Here is a 17,563-nt window from a genome sequence, read left to right as displayed (position 1 = left end):
TAGGTTGATCTGTGATTCGAGGTGAATAGGTTAAGGTCATTGTCCTCTGAAAATTTCGCCCACAATTTATATCTGAAGTGAGCAATATTATCCGTCAAAATAAAATCTGGTCCAACAGTATTCACGAAATAACACTCTTTAAGTTTCGTAAGCATAATTTACCAATTGCCTTTCTTAGGGGTAAAAAACCTATGAATTTAGAAAAGAAATCTTCCAGCATGACCATGATCAGTAAAAAATTACCTTTGATTCTCGTTAATGGTTTAGAAATGTAAATTGTAGTCAGCTGCCCAGATTTGTCCGGTGTGATACGCTACATAAAGCCTGTTTACTGAACAGTAGAACTTTTGGTTTTCGAACGAACTTCACAAGACTATTAAACAGGTGTCACGTTATGAGCCATATTGTCAAATGTAACAAATTCCTGCAATTAAAGTATACTTTTCGTTGGTGCACTATGATTGTGACAAGTTCTTCAGTGCTGCGGCTTAGAGCATACAAACTCCAGAATTTAGATTTGCTCTCCTACAAAACGCGTCTCGAATTTTGAGTAACAATTTCTGTTTTTGACTTCAGATAGAGCTTTGTATTACTGTTTGACCATTTTCAGTGTATTGTCTGTGTCTTGTACTGCCTTTTATTTTCAGTGGTTTTCAGATACTGCTTTGATCATAGTTTGTGCAAAATTTCGGTACTGTGGGTCTCCTGATGGACGTGAGATGCGATGAACCACATGAAATTACGTCAGTGATCTACCGATTTTCGTAATCATAATCTCTTACTGCTAATGCCCTTCTTGTTAAACGAAAATGCAAATAAAATACCACCCACACCATCGAAAATGTTTGCGTTTAATATCCGTTAATAACTTGTACTGTACTTGTAAATCAGAATCTGTAAGCTTTATTACAGAAACTATATTTAATACATAATCGATGTAACAGCGTATTTATTTCTGACTGCATGTAATTGATTGTAATTATAATGAAAAATATCGTAAATTGCTGTGTAATAGCAAAGGGAGCTTTGTTGAAATGTATCGATAGCTACGAGGAAATGGCAGTAGCTGTGTCGTTGTTTATCTTTGCATGTGGAGAATTTCTGTCGCGTGTGAGCAGAGAGGAGGCAGAGCAGCTTGAGTCATGAAATGGTGCGGAAATGTTTGTTAGGCGCTCCCACACATGCAGTGTATAGCTATAATCGTGCCTCTGTACGTGCACCAAGGTTGTTAACTCGCGAGTATTGAGAGCACGCTAGGAATGATTAGGCGGAGGAAGCTGCAGTTCTAACTACAGCCTGTCCCATAATTATCTGTGGCTCTGGAGACGGCTCTGGGTTCTCAACCAGCAACAAGGGCAGCAGCTCAGCATTGTCGTCGGCTACAATCTTCATCATTCGCATAGCCACAACACACTAAGACAGTTGAGTGAAAAATTGTAAACTTATATAGGCTTTACCCAAAGGCATTTATTCCGCAAAATATGACTAACTTCAATAATAACCTGCAATAGTTGAAACTTGTAGAGCACCTGTGTTGTCACTGTCCTCAGCCATTATCACCAAGCAGGATCCCTTTCTTTTGCAGGCAATCACAGAGTGTTGTAAAATTACGAAAATTGTTTAACTGTTTATTGACAGTTTTGTGTGTTTGCTAACGACCAGTTTCAGTTCCAATTTTCAGCCTTACTAACTGTTCATTCTTGATTTGCATAACAGAGGCTTAACTAATTTGCGGTTTTGAGTATTAACTTCATTCACTGAAAGTAACATAAAATTTCACTGGCAAAACTAAAAACTAAGGATGTTGTTTGTTGTTGTGGTCTTCAGTCCTGAGACTGGTTTGATGCAGCTCTCCATGCTAATCTATCCTGTGCAAGCTCCTTCATCTTCCAATACCTACTGCAACCTACATCCTTCTGTATCTGCTTAGTGTATTCATCTCTTGGTCTCCCTCTACGATTTTTACCTTCCACGCTGCCCTCCAATGCTAAATTTGTGATCCCTTGATGCCTCAGGACATGTCCTACCAACCGATCCCTTCTTCTAGTCAAGTTGTGCCATAAACTTCTCTTCTCCCCAATCCTATTCAATACCTCCTCATTAGTTACGTGATCTACCCATCTAATCTTCAACATTCTTCTGTAGCACCACATTTCGAAAGCTTCTATTCTCCTCTTGTCCAAACTATTTATTGTTCATGTTTCACTTCCATACATGGCTACACTCAATACAAATGCTTTCAGGAACGACTTCCTGACATTTAAATATATACTCGATGTTAACAAATTTCTCTTCTTCAGAAACGCTTTCCTTGTCATTGCCAGTCTATATTTTATATCCTCTCTACTTCGACTATCATCAGTTATTTGGCTCCCCAAATAGCAAAACTCCTTTACTACTTTAAGTGTCTCATTTCCTAATCTAATTCCCTCAGTATCACCCGACTTAATTCTACTAGATTCCATTATCCTCGTTTTGCTTTTGTTGATGTTCATCTTATACCCTCCTTTCAAGACACTGTCCATTCCGTTCAACTGCTCTTCCAAGTCCTTTGCTGTCTCTGACAGAATTACGATGTCATCGGCGAACCTCAAAGTTATTATTTCTTCTCGCTGGATTTTAATACCTACTCCAAATTTTTCTTTTGGTTCCTTTACTGCTTCCTCAATATACGGATTGAATAAGATCGAGGAGAGGCTACAACCCTGTCTCACTCCCTTCCCAACCACTGCTTCCCTTTCATGCCCCTCGACTCTTATAACTGACATCTGGTTTCTGTACAAATTATAAATAGCCTTTCGCTCCCTGTATTTTACGCCTGTCACTTTAGAATTTGAAAGAGAGTATTCCAGTAAACATTGTCAAAAGCTTTCTCTAAGTCTACAAATGCTAGAAACGTAGGTTTGCCTTTCCTTAATCTTTCTTCTAAGATAAGTCGTAAGGTCAGTATTGCCTCACGTGTTCCAACATTTCTACGGAATCCAAACTGATCTTCCCCAAGGGTCGGCTTCAACCAGTTTTTCCATTCGTCTGTAAATAATTCGCGTCAGTATTTTGCATCTGTGACTTATTAAACTGATAGTTCGGTAATTTTCACATCCGTCAACACCTGCTTTCTTTGGGATTGGAATTATTATATTCTTCTTGAAGTCTGAGGGTATTTCACCTGTCTCATGCATCTTACTCACCAGATGTAGAGTTTTGTCTGGACTGGCTCTCCCAAAGCCGTCAGTAGTTCTAATGGAATGTAGTCTACTCCCGGGGCCTCGTTTTGACTCAGGTCTTTCAGTGCTCTATCAAACTCTTCACGCAGTATCGTATCTCCCATTTCATCTTCATCTACGTCCTCTTCCATATCCATAATATTGTCCTCAAGTACATCGCCTTTGTATAGACCCTCTATATACTCCTTCCACCTTTCTGCTTTCCCCTCTTTGCGTAGAACTGGGTTTCCATCTGAGCTCTTGATATTCATACAAGAGGCTCTCTTTTCTCCAAAGGTCTCTTTAATTTTCCTGTAGGCTGTATCTGTCTTACCCCTAGTGAGATAAGCCTCTACATCCTTACATTTGTCCTCTAGCCATGCCTGCTTAGCCATTTTGCACTTCCTGTCGATTTCATTTTTTAGAAGTTTGTATTCCTTTTGGCCTCCTTCATTTACTGCATTTTTATATTTTCTGCTTTCATCAATTAAATTCAATATTTCTTCTGTTACCCAAGGATTTCTACTAGCCCTTGTCTTTTTGCCTACTTGTTCCTCTGCTGCCTTCACTACTTCATCCCTCAGAGCTACCCATTCTTCTTCTACTGTATTTCTTTCCCCCATTCCTGTCAATAGTTCCCTTATGCTGTCCCTGAAACTCTGTACAACCTCTGGTTCTTTCAGTTTATCCAGGTCCCATCTCTTTAAATTCCCACCTTTTTGCAATTTCTTCAGTTTTAATCTACAGTTCATAACCCATAGATTGTGGTCAGAGTCCACGTCTGCCCCTGGAAATGTCCTACAATTTAAAACCTGGTTCCTAAATCTCTGTCTTACCATTATATAATCTATCTGATACCTTTTAGTATCTCCAGGATTCATCCATGTATACAACCTTCTTTTATGATTCTTGAACCAAGTGTTAGCTATGATTAAGTTTTGCTCTGTGCAAAATTCTAACAGACGGCTTCCTCTTTCATTTCTTAGCCCTAATCCATATTCACCTACTATGTTTCCGTCTCTCCCTTTTCCTACTGTCGAATTCCAGTCACCCATGACTATTAAATTTTCGTCTCCCTTCACTACCTGAATAATTTCTTTTATCTCATCATACATTTCTTCAATTTCTTCGTCATTTGCAGAGCTAGTTGGCATATAAACTTGTACTACTGTAGTAGGCGTGGGCTTCGTGTCTATCTTGGCCACTATAATACGTTCACTATGCTGTTTGTAGTAGCTTACCCGCACTCCTATTTTTTTATTCATTATTAAACCTACTCCTGCATTACCCTATTTGATTTTGTATTTATAACCCTGTATTTACCTGACCAGAAGTCATGTTCGTCCTGCCACCGAACTTCACTAATTCCCACTATATCTAACTTTAACCTATCCATTTCCCTTTTTAAATTTTCTAACCTACCTGCAGGATATAGCACAAATTAAGAGTGCATAATTTCATTTATTCTGTATTTAGCTTAGCGAGTGACTTCTGCTGGCTTGGTATGTATTTTATTGTTCTTATAGTATAAGTAAAAGCAGTTGTTCATTTTTTAAAGGTAACTCAATTCAATCTTTCAGTAATCAAAAGTAAATTGCTTGTTCTTTTCTAAACTTTACACAGAAGCTACTGAAAGTGATTTTTTTACATAACAAAATTTTAGTCACATTTATTTAACCAGAAACTCGATTTACTTTACTTTCAAAATTTAGTGTTTCAGAATAAGTAACTGCAAACTCAGTGGTTTCTGATTCATTTATTTTTTCGCGAACTTTTGTGCTGTGGAAAAGTGTGACAACCTTCTGTTGCCACGCGAGTAATTATTTGCTTAAATTTCTTTGCCATTACCTTTCTTAAGATTCTGGAGAGCCATTACCCTAACAGGCTTGTGACCCTTTAATTATCCCCTTTTTAGCTAATCAGTGTTTTCTTGGTATTACCAGTAACTTTTATAGTAAATATTACGTTGTCTCCATTTTCTGTGGTTCGTGAGTTATTGCAGTATATTCCAGCCACTTCAGAAATATCATCAGTGTTTTGATTAGCTTTAGAATAGATTTTCTTCAGAAGGGTCTGTCATACACATTCCTCCAACTAACCGGTGTTATTTTCCTTCGGTAACGACAGCCCTACTCACTGTAAAATTTCGTTAGGCATATGCGATCACCGTCAGTTATATCGCAATCCAGTAGGCTGATTATGATGGGGGAGGTTATAGACGTTGCATCAGCTTACACTTTAACAGAAACGATAAGGCTGTATGGCCAGTCCTTACTATAAAGTACCGACCGAATAAATTAAATCGAAATTCTTCGAAGCTCCATTTACAGCAAGAGCGTTTTGTTTAATAGCTATGTATATTCTCTCACAATAATGGTTCATCACACGCGTGAATTGTGCTGACAAAATTATTGATCCAAATGGCATTCTGCTGTAATTCGTAACATATAACATTGTAAAGAAACTTGGTGATTGGCTGCTTCCTGCTCTCCCACTACAATTCTATCAGCCAATTATTGCTAGTAAAATATAAAATGTTTATTATTTTACACCTTAAATTGGTGGACCATCCCTTCTAGATTTTACTCCTCCTGCGATAAAATAATGTTGTTCACAGTTCTTGCATCAATGCCGATTCTGACAGAGCCCCGTTTTTATTTATTTACTGTGTACAAAATGAATCGAACTGCGATCTTCTTTCCCATAGTAAGCCTCATCTGCATCTGATACCAGCTCCGTAACTGCTTCTGCCTGAAGTATCCTTAACATTCCCAAATTCACGCCTGCAGGGACCACTTTATTGCCAGCAAGATATCCTGTAAAACAAATCTTATCGGTAACCTACAGATACATGCAAACATGACCAAAATCTAATTTACACCTCACTTTTGTCGCTCCAGCAATATTCAACATCGTTCCCACATTTTCACTATAAAAAAGCTATGACCATCCTTTTCTTTTTGAATCTTGAACGTCAACAGCACACGAAGTGGTTTGCTCTTATTACCAAAAGTACTAATCATTCCACTTCCTTGAATAAATTTACCGCTACCACCTTCCACTGTGTGCCAGAATCCATCAATGAGACAGTTCCAGTCCCACATGCGTCGATATTGTCACGTAGAAGAAGATGGAATTAGTTGAATGACGAACACCAACTTCACTTATCGAAGGTTTATTCAGCACTTGCACATACAAGAGCGCGGAGTGAACTGCCTGCGGCCAGAACACATACGGTATAGACCTATATACAGTTATAGAAATTTCCAGTACAATGATTCTTGACATTTGTGGATACTTCAAGAATGTACTCAAACCGAATATAGTAATTAAAATTTTACCCTTCAGGTACGTTTCGAACTCACAACCCTCCATGCAACACTCTAGTATCAGAACCACATTTTTTTTTTTTTTTTTTTTTTTTTGCTCTACCAACTTACTTTTTTTTATTAAGGAAGGTAGGAGAAACAGAAATCTTTATTATTCACAAAATAAACATAGTACACGTCCTGACACATGGTAACTGTCCTGGAAGGAACCTCGCTGCCGTCCTACCATGCAGCATGAAATAACAACAAAATCAAAGTGGGGCCACCTCCGGCACCCTAAAGAAAAGTATTTAAAGATATGAAAACAAAATTTGAATTACATCCATTCGCTAACTGTAAAAGAGTTAGCTTTCCTAGGCTGCATACTCGCATAGTGTTCTTAGCCGATCACTTTACTTTTCGTTTCACAACGACAGCACCGCCGCTTATCTTTTCGCACCCGGCACACCCCCAAGTATATGGCGCGTCCGCAAAAACCGTTACTAGGAAATTGGCATACCAATTTTTGTACTCTTGTAGCCGTAATAGTTTTGTGTGTCCATCTTGCAAGTATTGCCAGTAATCCAGGACGTTCAGTACGTTCGTACGTGTGTCTCTGTAGATGTAATGACCGTCATACCTGTGATCAACGCCACTGCCTTCGTCTTATGACGCGGAAAATACGTTTCCTCTGGAAAAAATACTATGTCAGAAGAGACTGCTGTATAGATGTTACGCCGCATGAACGCTATTATCTTTCTTGCGAGAGTCCAGACAGCCAATGCCTCCACGCAGGCCGGCCGCGGTGGTCTAGCGGTTCTGGCGCTGCAGTCCGGAATCGCGGGACTGCTACGGTCGCAGGTTCGAATCCTGCCTCGGGCATGGGTGTGTGTGGTGTCCTTAGGTTAGTTAGGTTTAAGTAGTTCTAAGTTCTAGGGGACTTATGACCTAAGATGTTGAGTCCCATAGTGCTCAGAGCCATTTGAACCATTTGAACCTCCACGCAGATCAGCCGATGTTCGTCTGTATCCAGCACGCCGCATTGCTGACACAAGGGCGAATCCGCCAAATGTATTGCGTACTTTTTATCATTCGTAGAGTATTTTCGGTTCACGACAATGTACAATGTTGATCTGACTGTTGTAGGTAGGTGGGGGTGGTGGACCGTGCGCCACACCACGTGCCAATTAACAGCGGGATGTTTCCGTTCCACCCTATTCCGGGCGATCTGTCGAAGAAGCAGATGGTACACGTCCTTCGATGTCGACTGTCGGGTCGTCGGTAAACGCTCTCGAACGTAACTGTGTTTCACGATGAACGTGCGCACGTATGTTAAAGGGGGCGATATATGGGCTGACACTGACTGGAGGAAGATGCGATGATGGTACTAGTTCTTCAATGATCGTCCCCGTAAGCGAGTGATTCCTGTTGCGCCACCGTTTGAGCACAGTATTAATATACATGGCACGCGCCTTCTCGTGAACGTTCACTAAACCAACGCCTCCCTCTCGCGCTGGGAGGGTAAGCGTGTTGTACTGTACCTTAAAGAGTTGTCCCAGGCACACATAGTACCCAAAAGCCCCCTAAATCCTCATAGCCATCGTGCGCGTCAAGGGGAGAAGGTGTGTCAGGTGGCACATCATGGGCGCGAGATAAAGGTTGACGAGTAACACTCGCTGCAGCATATCCATCGACCGTAGGGCGTTTAGTCGTACTGCCGTGCGGACTCTGAGTAACAGCCTTCGGTAGTTGTTCGCAGCCGTTCCCGCTGTCTCTTTATGAAAGGTGATACCCAAACAGCGGAGGGTTTGCACCGCAGGTAAGGGCCCTTCCGTTCCTGGTTCTAGTCCACGCCCCACATGCATGAATTGTGATTTTCGGTAGTTGACCACACTTCCAGCTGCCATCCCATACGTCTGTAGCCAATCCAGTGCTGGTTGAATCTCCCCCTCATTCCGTACAAGAAACACCATGTCATCCGCGTATGCTCTGCATTTGAATGATAAATGCCGTAGGGAGATGCCGGTAAGACGGCGGCGAAGGCCTGCGAGGCACGGTTCTAAGGCGATCGCATAAAGGAGGATCGACAAGGGGCAACCCTGTCTCACTGATCTTAAGATCTTAAAATACTCAGTTCTCCCTCCGTTGATCACCATCGCTGATCTGGCGCCATGCAACAGCCGTATCACAGCAGTGGTCAATAATGGCGAGACACCCATCCTGTTCATCACCGCCGCGAGGTACACATGATCCACGCGATCAAACGCATGATCGAAATCTACAGCAACCATCGCCCTCCGGAGGCGGCAGGCAGCGGCGAGGGCAACGACATCACTGTAGTCTCCCAAGGCTGTGTGGATATTACTGATGCCGCCAAGACAAGTCTGATCGGCATGTATTCGATTCTCCAGCGACTTTTTGATACGACTGCCCAGGACGCTCATGAAGATCTTGTAGTCACTATTAAGGAGGGTCAAGGGGCGATAATCACGAGGCCGTTTGCCACCACGGGGCTTTGGTATCGGTATCATGAGCCCTTCCGTGAACTGAATGTGAACCGGTACTTCTTGCCGCAGAAGCTCATTAAACATGCATAGCCACATCGGTGTCATAATGGTCACAAAGGCACGGTAAAATTCCAACGGGAATCCGTCTGGACCTGGGGACTTGTTGCAGGCACCTCGTGTAATCGCTTCCTCCTGCTCTTCACACGTAATTTCTGATAGCCCGTCCGCTTCCCCGTTCACACTCGTCGCGTCTGGGATCTCTTCCAGGACGTTCCCCAGCTCCCTCTGACCCTCACCGTTGCTCGTATAGAATCTGCTAAAATGATCCGTGAACGCCTGTGCTATGCCCCTTCGTGTTGTAAAACGACGGCCATCGCCGAGATCGATCTCACATATTAAATTCCTTCGCTTTCTTCGTCTTTCCTTTATTACATAATGCATCGAGGGAACCCCGTTGGGCAGGAAATCCTGCGACCTCGCGCGTATCATCGTACTTGCCATCCTCAGCTTCGCAAGTTGTGCCAGCTTCGCCTTGACTCGGTGGACGGCCGTCTGGCGTTCTGGTGTAGGTGGCTGAGCTAACAGTTTCCGGACAGCCGTAAAATAAAACTCAGTGGTCGTGCGCTGTCATTGAGAAACCTCCTTCCCGTAACCTATTAACGTTCTCCGTAAAGCTGGCTTCGCGCACTCGATCCACCACTGCAGCACAGAATCGAAAGAATTTCGTCGACGGAGGCAGCCATGCCACGCGTCCTCCACCATGCGTCGGCATTCTGCATCTCGCAGGTGGGAGACGTTCATCTTCCAATTATCCCTCCGTCTCCACACCTGCTGTCTATCAAGGTTAACGGTACAAATATATGCCTCGTGGTCTGTAAACGCTGTCGGCCATATTTCTGCGTCCACCGTCGACATTGCTAACGCCCTTGTAACGTAGATCCGGTCCAAACGGCCCGCGGAGTGGCTAGTAAAAAATGTATATCCTGGTTGGTTGCGATACTTCAGGTCCCATGTATCGACTAATTCCATCCCGTTGATCAGCTCCCTAAGTTCTTGGCTAGTAGTATAGTTAGGTTGTTGGTCCTTTCTGTCGAGCACACAATTAAAATCTCCGCCGATTATGCAACCATCGTATCGTCCCTGGAACAACGGTGTAACCTCATGGGCGTAAAAATCTGCTCTATCCCTTCTCTTATCCGAGCCTGACGGTGCGTATATGTAGATCATACGTATTCCACCTATGGTCACGGCCGTACCACGGGCAGAAGGCAAATACTCTACTTCGTCTGCATGTATCCCTTCCTTTAATAGTATAGCTGTGCCAACGCCTCTCGCGTCACACGGGGAACAGTAAATGTCGTACCCGAACTCCCTGTAATAGTACTATGTCTAAATCCGCAGCCTTTATCATGTCACTGACAAGGGAACCTCCCCATTGCACCCCCCTCAGATTCAGTTATACGTTGGCACAGTGGATAGGCCTTGAAAAACTGAACACAGATCAATCGAGAAAACAGGAAGAAGTTGTGTGGAACTATGAAAAAAATTAGTAAAATATACAAATTGAGTAGTCCATGCGCAACATAGGCAACATCAAGGAGAGTGTAACCTCAGCAGCGTCGTGGTCCCGTGGTTAGTATGAGTGGCTGCGGAAAAAGAAGTTCTTGGTTCAAGTCTTCCCTCGAGTGAAAATTTTACTTTCTTTATTTTCGCAAAGTTTTGATCTGTCCGTTCGTTCATTGACGTCTCTGTTCACTGCAATAAGTTTAGTGTCTGTGTTTAGCGACCGCACCGCAAAACCGTGCGATTAGTAGACGAAAGGACGTGCCTCTCCAATGCAAACCGAAAACATTTGATCGCAAAGTCATAGGTCAACCGATTCCTCCACAGGAAAACACGTCTCATATATTCTATACGACACTGGTGACGGCATATGCGTCACATGACAGGAATATGTTGTCGACCCACCTAACTTGTACACTTAGCGAATGGGTAAAAACATTCTTCTACCTTGTCCGATTTAGGTTTTCTTGTGGATGTGATAACACTCCCAAGAAAGTGATGAAAACATAAGAGTTTTTCACATAAACTGAAAATAAAAAATTAAAATTTTCCACTGGAGGGAAGACTTGAACCTAGGACTTCTCATTCCGCAGCTGCTCACGCTAACCACGGGACCACGGCGCTCCTGAGCTCATATAGTCCTTGATTAGCCTATCTTGTCATGGACTACTCAGTTTGTGTATTTTGTTTATTTTTTTGATAGTTCCACACAACTTCTTCCTGTTTTCTCGATTGATCTGTGTTCAGTTTTTCAAGGCCTATCCACTGTGCCAACTTATAACTAAATCTGAGGGGGGTGCGATGGGGAGGTTCCCTTGTGAGCATCTTGATTTTCACCGGCGTCCCAATGCTATTGATGTTAACAGACCCTATCCGATAAGCTTGTTGCATGGCTGTCAACGTAGATAAGGTACCGTACGGTCGCTAATTCTTCCGTACATAGGCTGCTGTCGTACTAACGTCCTCCGCCGTCCCCTCATATGGTCTGCCGTTATTCCGTGCACTCTTCCGGTCTTACACCGGAAGAGTGCGTGGGAGCAGTTCCTCCTGCATCATCCGTTCCCCACGGGGCTGGGTTTTCTGACCAGTCCCCTGGTGTCCCATCGTTGTCGTGCGGTGCAGGCGCCGTAGCCTCCTCAGTAGCCTGTTGCCGTCGATCGTAATCCTTCGCTGTGTCTGGAGCATAGTCAGCGGTAGGTCGTGTCGCCGACCCGCTGGCCACCGTTGAATCCACGCTAGGCAGTTCTTCTGTATCCATGGTCGTCTGCTCTGTACCCGTAAACGTCTAAGAATTGTCTGCTAGATCAGAGTGGTCGTTCTCCACTGTGAGGCGGCGCTTCTTCCGGCGTTTTGGTGATCGCTGTTTACGTTGCCGGGCCTCGGAATCAGAGGTCTGCATGGTCTCCAGTTGATCGTGGGAGACGTCGGAATAGTGCGCCGTCGTATTATCGACGTCTCCAAGTGCCTTATCTGAAGGGGATGCAAGCGGCACCGAAGAGAGGGCGTCCTGTGACTGCTTATAAAGGCACATTTGCATGCCGAGCGTGAGTTTCCTCGGAAACGCGAGATATTAATTAAATAAATAATCAGTAACAAATAAATAAAGCCTATGGCACGCAACTGCAGCGCTGTGTCGCTGATAAAACAAAAGTACATTTACGTTACTCGTATGTTTGATTAAAAGAGAGGTCTTGGATAAGTGGTGCGAGAAGCACGTATTTTAGTTTATTGTCTGGCACACTGCCATATTTCATGTTATAGAAAATTACTGCGAGTTGCAACCATACTAGGCACTCGATTCTGAAAAGAATTTATATTTATAAAAGTAAGTAGGATTATGAACTGTAGGCTTATTCATTGAATATATCTGATTTAACTAACTGTGTAAACTTTTTATGTTTAGTAGACAGTCACCTCTGTACGACGTATTGACATGGCTGGCAAATTATTCTAATATTGAGATTTAGATTTGAGTCCGCACCTACCGCAGCAGTCTTTGGAAACGATTTAAATACGAAGTCCGATTATTTGAGTCTTATTTCACGGTCAACTACGAATAACATTACATTTACGAAAAAGCCATTGTCAAGCGTCTGAATACCGAATAATTAAACGTCACGCAAATATTAAGTACAACCAATCACTATCATACAATAATACATAATTAATATAATATTTTATTTTATTTTATTTTATTTATTTTATATTGGCGACTGCGTGTCGGACTTGTTATTTTGTCATTTGTTACATTGTTCTCTTTGTTTCATATGAAAACCTGGACGTGAATGTATGAGAAATAACAAAGATCTGAAGATATTTGCCAATTATAAAATTTTGCGGGAAGACGCAATGAAGCTTCCAGCAAAATAAGGTAAGACGCAGCATCTTTGCATTGGCAGGCTTGACCAGACGCATAATTCAGTGTATTAGCTCTTCAGTAGATTCTGTAGTATTTCTTTCGCGCGTAGCAGTTTTCAGTGATAAATTTCATTCTCAGTACTTTTCCTTAAACAATAACTTCTGCAACAATACCAATACACGAGTGTACAATATGGCCGACTTCTGTACGATACGTTGTAACATGGACAGCAGCCATTAACAATAATCCCATATTCAGTTTACATTTTTAAATTAACAAACAGCCATTGTTGCTACGAGCGAGTCATGCTCAACTGCATTTTATTTTAAAACCAGTGTCAAACATTAATTTCTTGAAATATATATCACGTGTGGCATGGTCATAACTAGAAAACAATATGCAAAGATGGAACAGCAAAGACATACTATTCAGACGCAATCCGACTCGGACGAGAGACAAATGTTAGAAAATGACTTTACGACAGCAACCGGTAGTGACGATTCACCAAATATTGACGCAAGTGTTAACGGAAATTTTGACAATAGGCCGTCCACCACAAAAATTTCAAAGTCTCAGTCAGAGCCCATGTTAATACATGACGTCACGTCTAATGACGCGGCGGGGGCAGAGACCTCGCAAACAGTAAACATTGCCAACATGTTACAAATGCTAATGAAACAGAACGCGGAAAACATGGCAACCTTAAAGACACAAAATGACGAAATTAAATCTGACCTCATAGCAATCAAGGCATGTAATGACACTTTGTGTAAACGTGTGGAACTTATAGACGCCACACTGACCAAACAGATGACTGAACTCAGTACGAAATTTTCCAAGCTTAATACGAGACAAGAAAAGACTACAAATGACGTAGCACTTTTACAGACACAATTAAAAAACCTTAATGTCACGTGTGAAGCTCTTACTGAACAAATTCAAACATATCCTTCAGTACACGACAACCTTGAAAAACGAATTACTGACGTGCAGAATAAATTTGACGATGTTGATCAACACCTGACTGACATCTTACAATCTGATGCCACAGCTCATTTTCAAAATATTAATAAAGAATTTCATGATTGGGTAGAGAACAAAGACAAACATTTTGATAGATGCATACGTGAAAATTTACCAACAATTGTGCACGACTCCGTAGCGGAATACATCACTAATAACAAACAGCTGATTAGTGATGCAGTACAATCCGTCACTGCACCCATGAGACAATTCACCGATCAACCACAGTCTGAATGTAACGAAAATATCAGTCAAAATGTACAGTTCAGAAACCAATATACATACGAGTGTGACGCACACATACCGCACACAACATACACACAAGAACAAAACACACCACGACAACAACACATACCACGACGTGCAACCACAAACACAAGCTATTATCATGGTAAACCACAGCAACATTATCGTAATTACTCGCCAGCTGAGCATTGCAGTAATTACAGTGGAACAAATCCATATCATAATGCAAAGGAAGAAGAAAGCTTAATAAAACACAGGCAATTTCAGGCTTTTATCCCAGAAAAACGAACCATTCATCCGGTGATTTTTCTTAAATCTTTTAGTAACGCATTTCCACGCACTTGGAGTGACCGGAAAAGGATTTCATATATTGTCGGTTACATCCAAGGCGATGCAGCTGTCTGGGCATACAGTCAAGCTGACGTATGTACCACGTACAGTGAGTTTGAGCGTGCTTTTCTGAACAAATTCTGGTCGCAATCCGTCCAGGAGCGACTCAGAAGACAAATTTTAGAACCTGAAACTTTTAACAGTAAAAATGGTAACTTACGCAGATATTTTGAAAAATACTTAAACATGGGACATTTTTTAGACGAACCAGTCGCAACGCGTGATATACTCCGAGCGTTGAAGGCCAAATTGCCTTTCAACATTAAGGAAAAACTTCTACATATCCCGGATGACGATTCAGATTATTTTTTAACAGCTTTAGATTCGGTTGACATGTTACTTGAAGATCAGCGCTTCGCGCGGCAAAACAGCAGCCACAATGTTTACACTAGTGGTATGCAAAACATGCAGGCTTGCCAACACAATTCTGGCGCGCCCACAGTTGGATACGCGGTACAGCAAAAACAGCAAACTCACATGCCGTCTCAATACGGAAATCAAAATCAACACGCGTATTCCAATACAAACAACAATTACAACAGTAATAACACTTCATGCGGCAATCCATACAAAAGGCACCGCGGTAATAACAATAACGGTAACAACGGATACAAATGTAACAACAAAAACACAAACAGAAATAGAAATAATAATAACTACGAGCCAAGACAGCATCAAGGCTGGACTCGTAGCGATCAATACTTTCATTCAAATACTGCTTTACCACAGCAGCCACCAGGACAAAATTGGAGCATACCTTACGACCGACAGGTAAGTTATAATGCGCAACAGCAACAACAACCGCAAAAGTTTGGAGATCATAATAGGCAATATCCGAATGTGAATATAATAGAAATGACACCTGATGCACAACCCCAATCTGTGTCAGTACCTAGTACAAATGATAATCCAACAAACTAGAAACAGTCACTACTTTGCCCCAGGTCGTGGCTGAAGAATCCTTGGGGGGCGGCTTCAATGTTAATCAGTTATTTGACACCACAATTGAACAACAAAATATTGATGTGCCTAATAATTCTAAACAAAAGCTACGTGTTTTATTTATAAGATACAACCACAATAACAATATATCAGATGAACTTTTACAAGACAGTACACAATGTCGTTAAACACAAATGAAATTGTTTTAGCATCTACTACTGGTGTAGTAGGTGGGATTCCAACTACTATTATCCTAGATACAGGTGCAGCTGTGAGCGTTTTGTCTTTTAATTTCTATAAAAAGATGTGTGAATTGGAGCCTGTGCCTGAGTTTCCTGCCCAAAACTGTAAAATAACTACTGCACTAGGTAATAAGTCATGTAGGGTTACGAAGCAAGTTTTTGTAAACGTTAAAATAGGTAATGGAACCGTACAATGGCCATTCCTGGTTGTACAAAACCTTGTGACAAATTGCATATTAGGAATAGATATTATGAGCGAGAAGGACTGCATTATAGACTTCTCCAAAGGTAAATGTATTTTAAATGATAAAGGCAGTGTAATTATTATTGATTTGGACAGGAGAACTCTAAAGCATGACAAACACTGTACAGGGTACAAGGTTCAGTTAGTACTTGACAAAGACATTCAAGACATGCAAACACACTCATCTGACACAGAGCTAATGGACTTGAAAACATTGCTTGATCATAAGATAAGTAAAGCTACAGCTCTCAGTGTACATGAACGTATAAAACTACAGGAAGTGTTATCCAAATATTTACAAGTTTTTACCAAACGATTAGGTGTTATCAACACGTATGTGTACAAGATTGAAGTTAAGCCTCACAAGATCTTCTACCATAAGACATATAACGTACCGTTATCTCAACGACCTGCTGTGTGGCAAGAACTAAAACAAATTACAACATAGATTATAAGTAGTATAGAAATTTTCATTTCAGCGGTTCCAGTAACGCAGTTGAAGACAGAAGAACTTTTCTTTCAACGCCGCGGCTCCACCGAGAAGACTGAATATTAAAGTAAAATTTATAATTACGTAGCAGTGAATGATATATAAATTTTTCACGGAACATTTGTGACTGTAGGTACCACTGACCTGGTATGACACCTGACGAACCGACAGACGTCATCTGTGAAGCGATCTTTTACTTCGAGAAATAGATTAGACGCACATCTCTCAACACGAAAAGCATCTACCAGTAGCCAAGGCCACACAGACACTATACACACACGCACAAAACGCGAGGAATCTAACAGCTTTCCGTCTCTTATTATTTTGAATATTTATTGAGTAGTGAAAACGCCTGGTCTTGCCTACTGATGTAATGAATGTTGTGTCTAACCTATCTTAATTTCAGATGACATCACAAAAAACATCGATAATATCCCAACAAAACCGCTAAAGAGGATGTAAATATCTGCAATTCATGTAATCAAATGTGACACAATGTAATAACCTATAGCTATGTAATGATGATGTAAACATGTTTATGTGCAACTGTATTATGTTTATGCTAAGAAAATATGTGACGTGTGTATGTATTATTACTTATTTTTTTAACTGATGTATCATGTAAAAATTTGAACAAAACGAGTGCCAAAAAGACATTGCATAGTGAACCTCTGTTCACGGACATTAACGAACATTTAGGTGAGCTATATTCAGCAAAAAACTGAAAATGTGAAGTGAATAATTCGTGCATCGTCTAGTGACATTACTACAGTACCCAACTTCAAGATGTTAACTGGATTAAATGGACACAAAGTGCCTGTCCAGAAAACAACACGACGGGTGGAAGAATTTTGGTTGGAACTTCAGGGAATGAAATGTTCTCGAAATGTGACGGACACTCTTACCTGGACTGTCCAAGGATCGACGCCAGCTATGTGCCGTCCGAGGTTCTGCAACCAAGCTTCCACGGAATATCGAAAACGAACTGCATATGGACTAATTACTCGACGGGTCACGTCTGATCTGTAATAAACAATGCTTTTTGT

This window comes from Schistocerca serialis, chromosome 4 (genome assembly GCF_023864345.2).
Source record: "Schistocerca serialis cubense isolate TAMUIC-IGC-003099 chromosome 4, iqSchSeri2.2, whole genome shotgun sequence".
NCBI classification, from domain to species: Eukaryota; Metazoa; Arthropoda; class Insecta; order Orthoptera; family Acrididae; genus Schistocerca; species Schistocerca serialis.
This window is presented reverse-complemented; position numbering follows the sequence as displayed.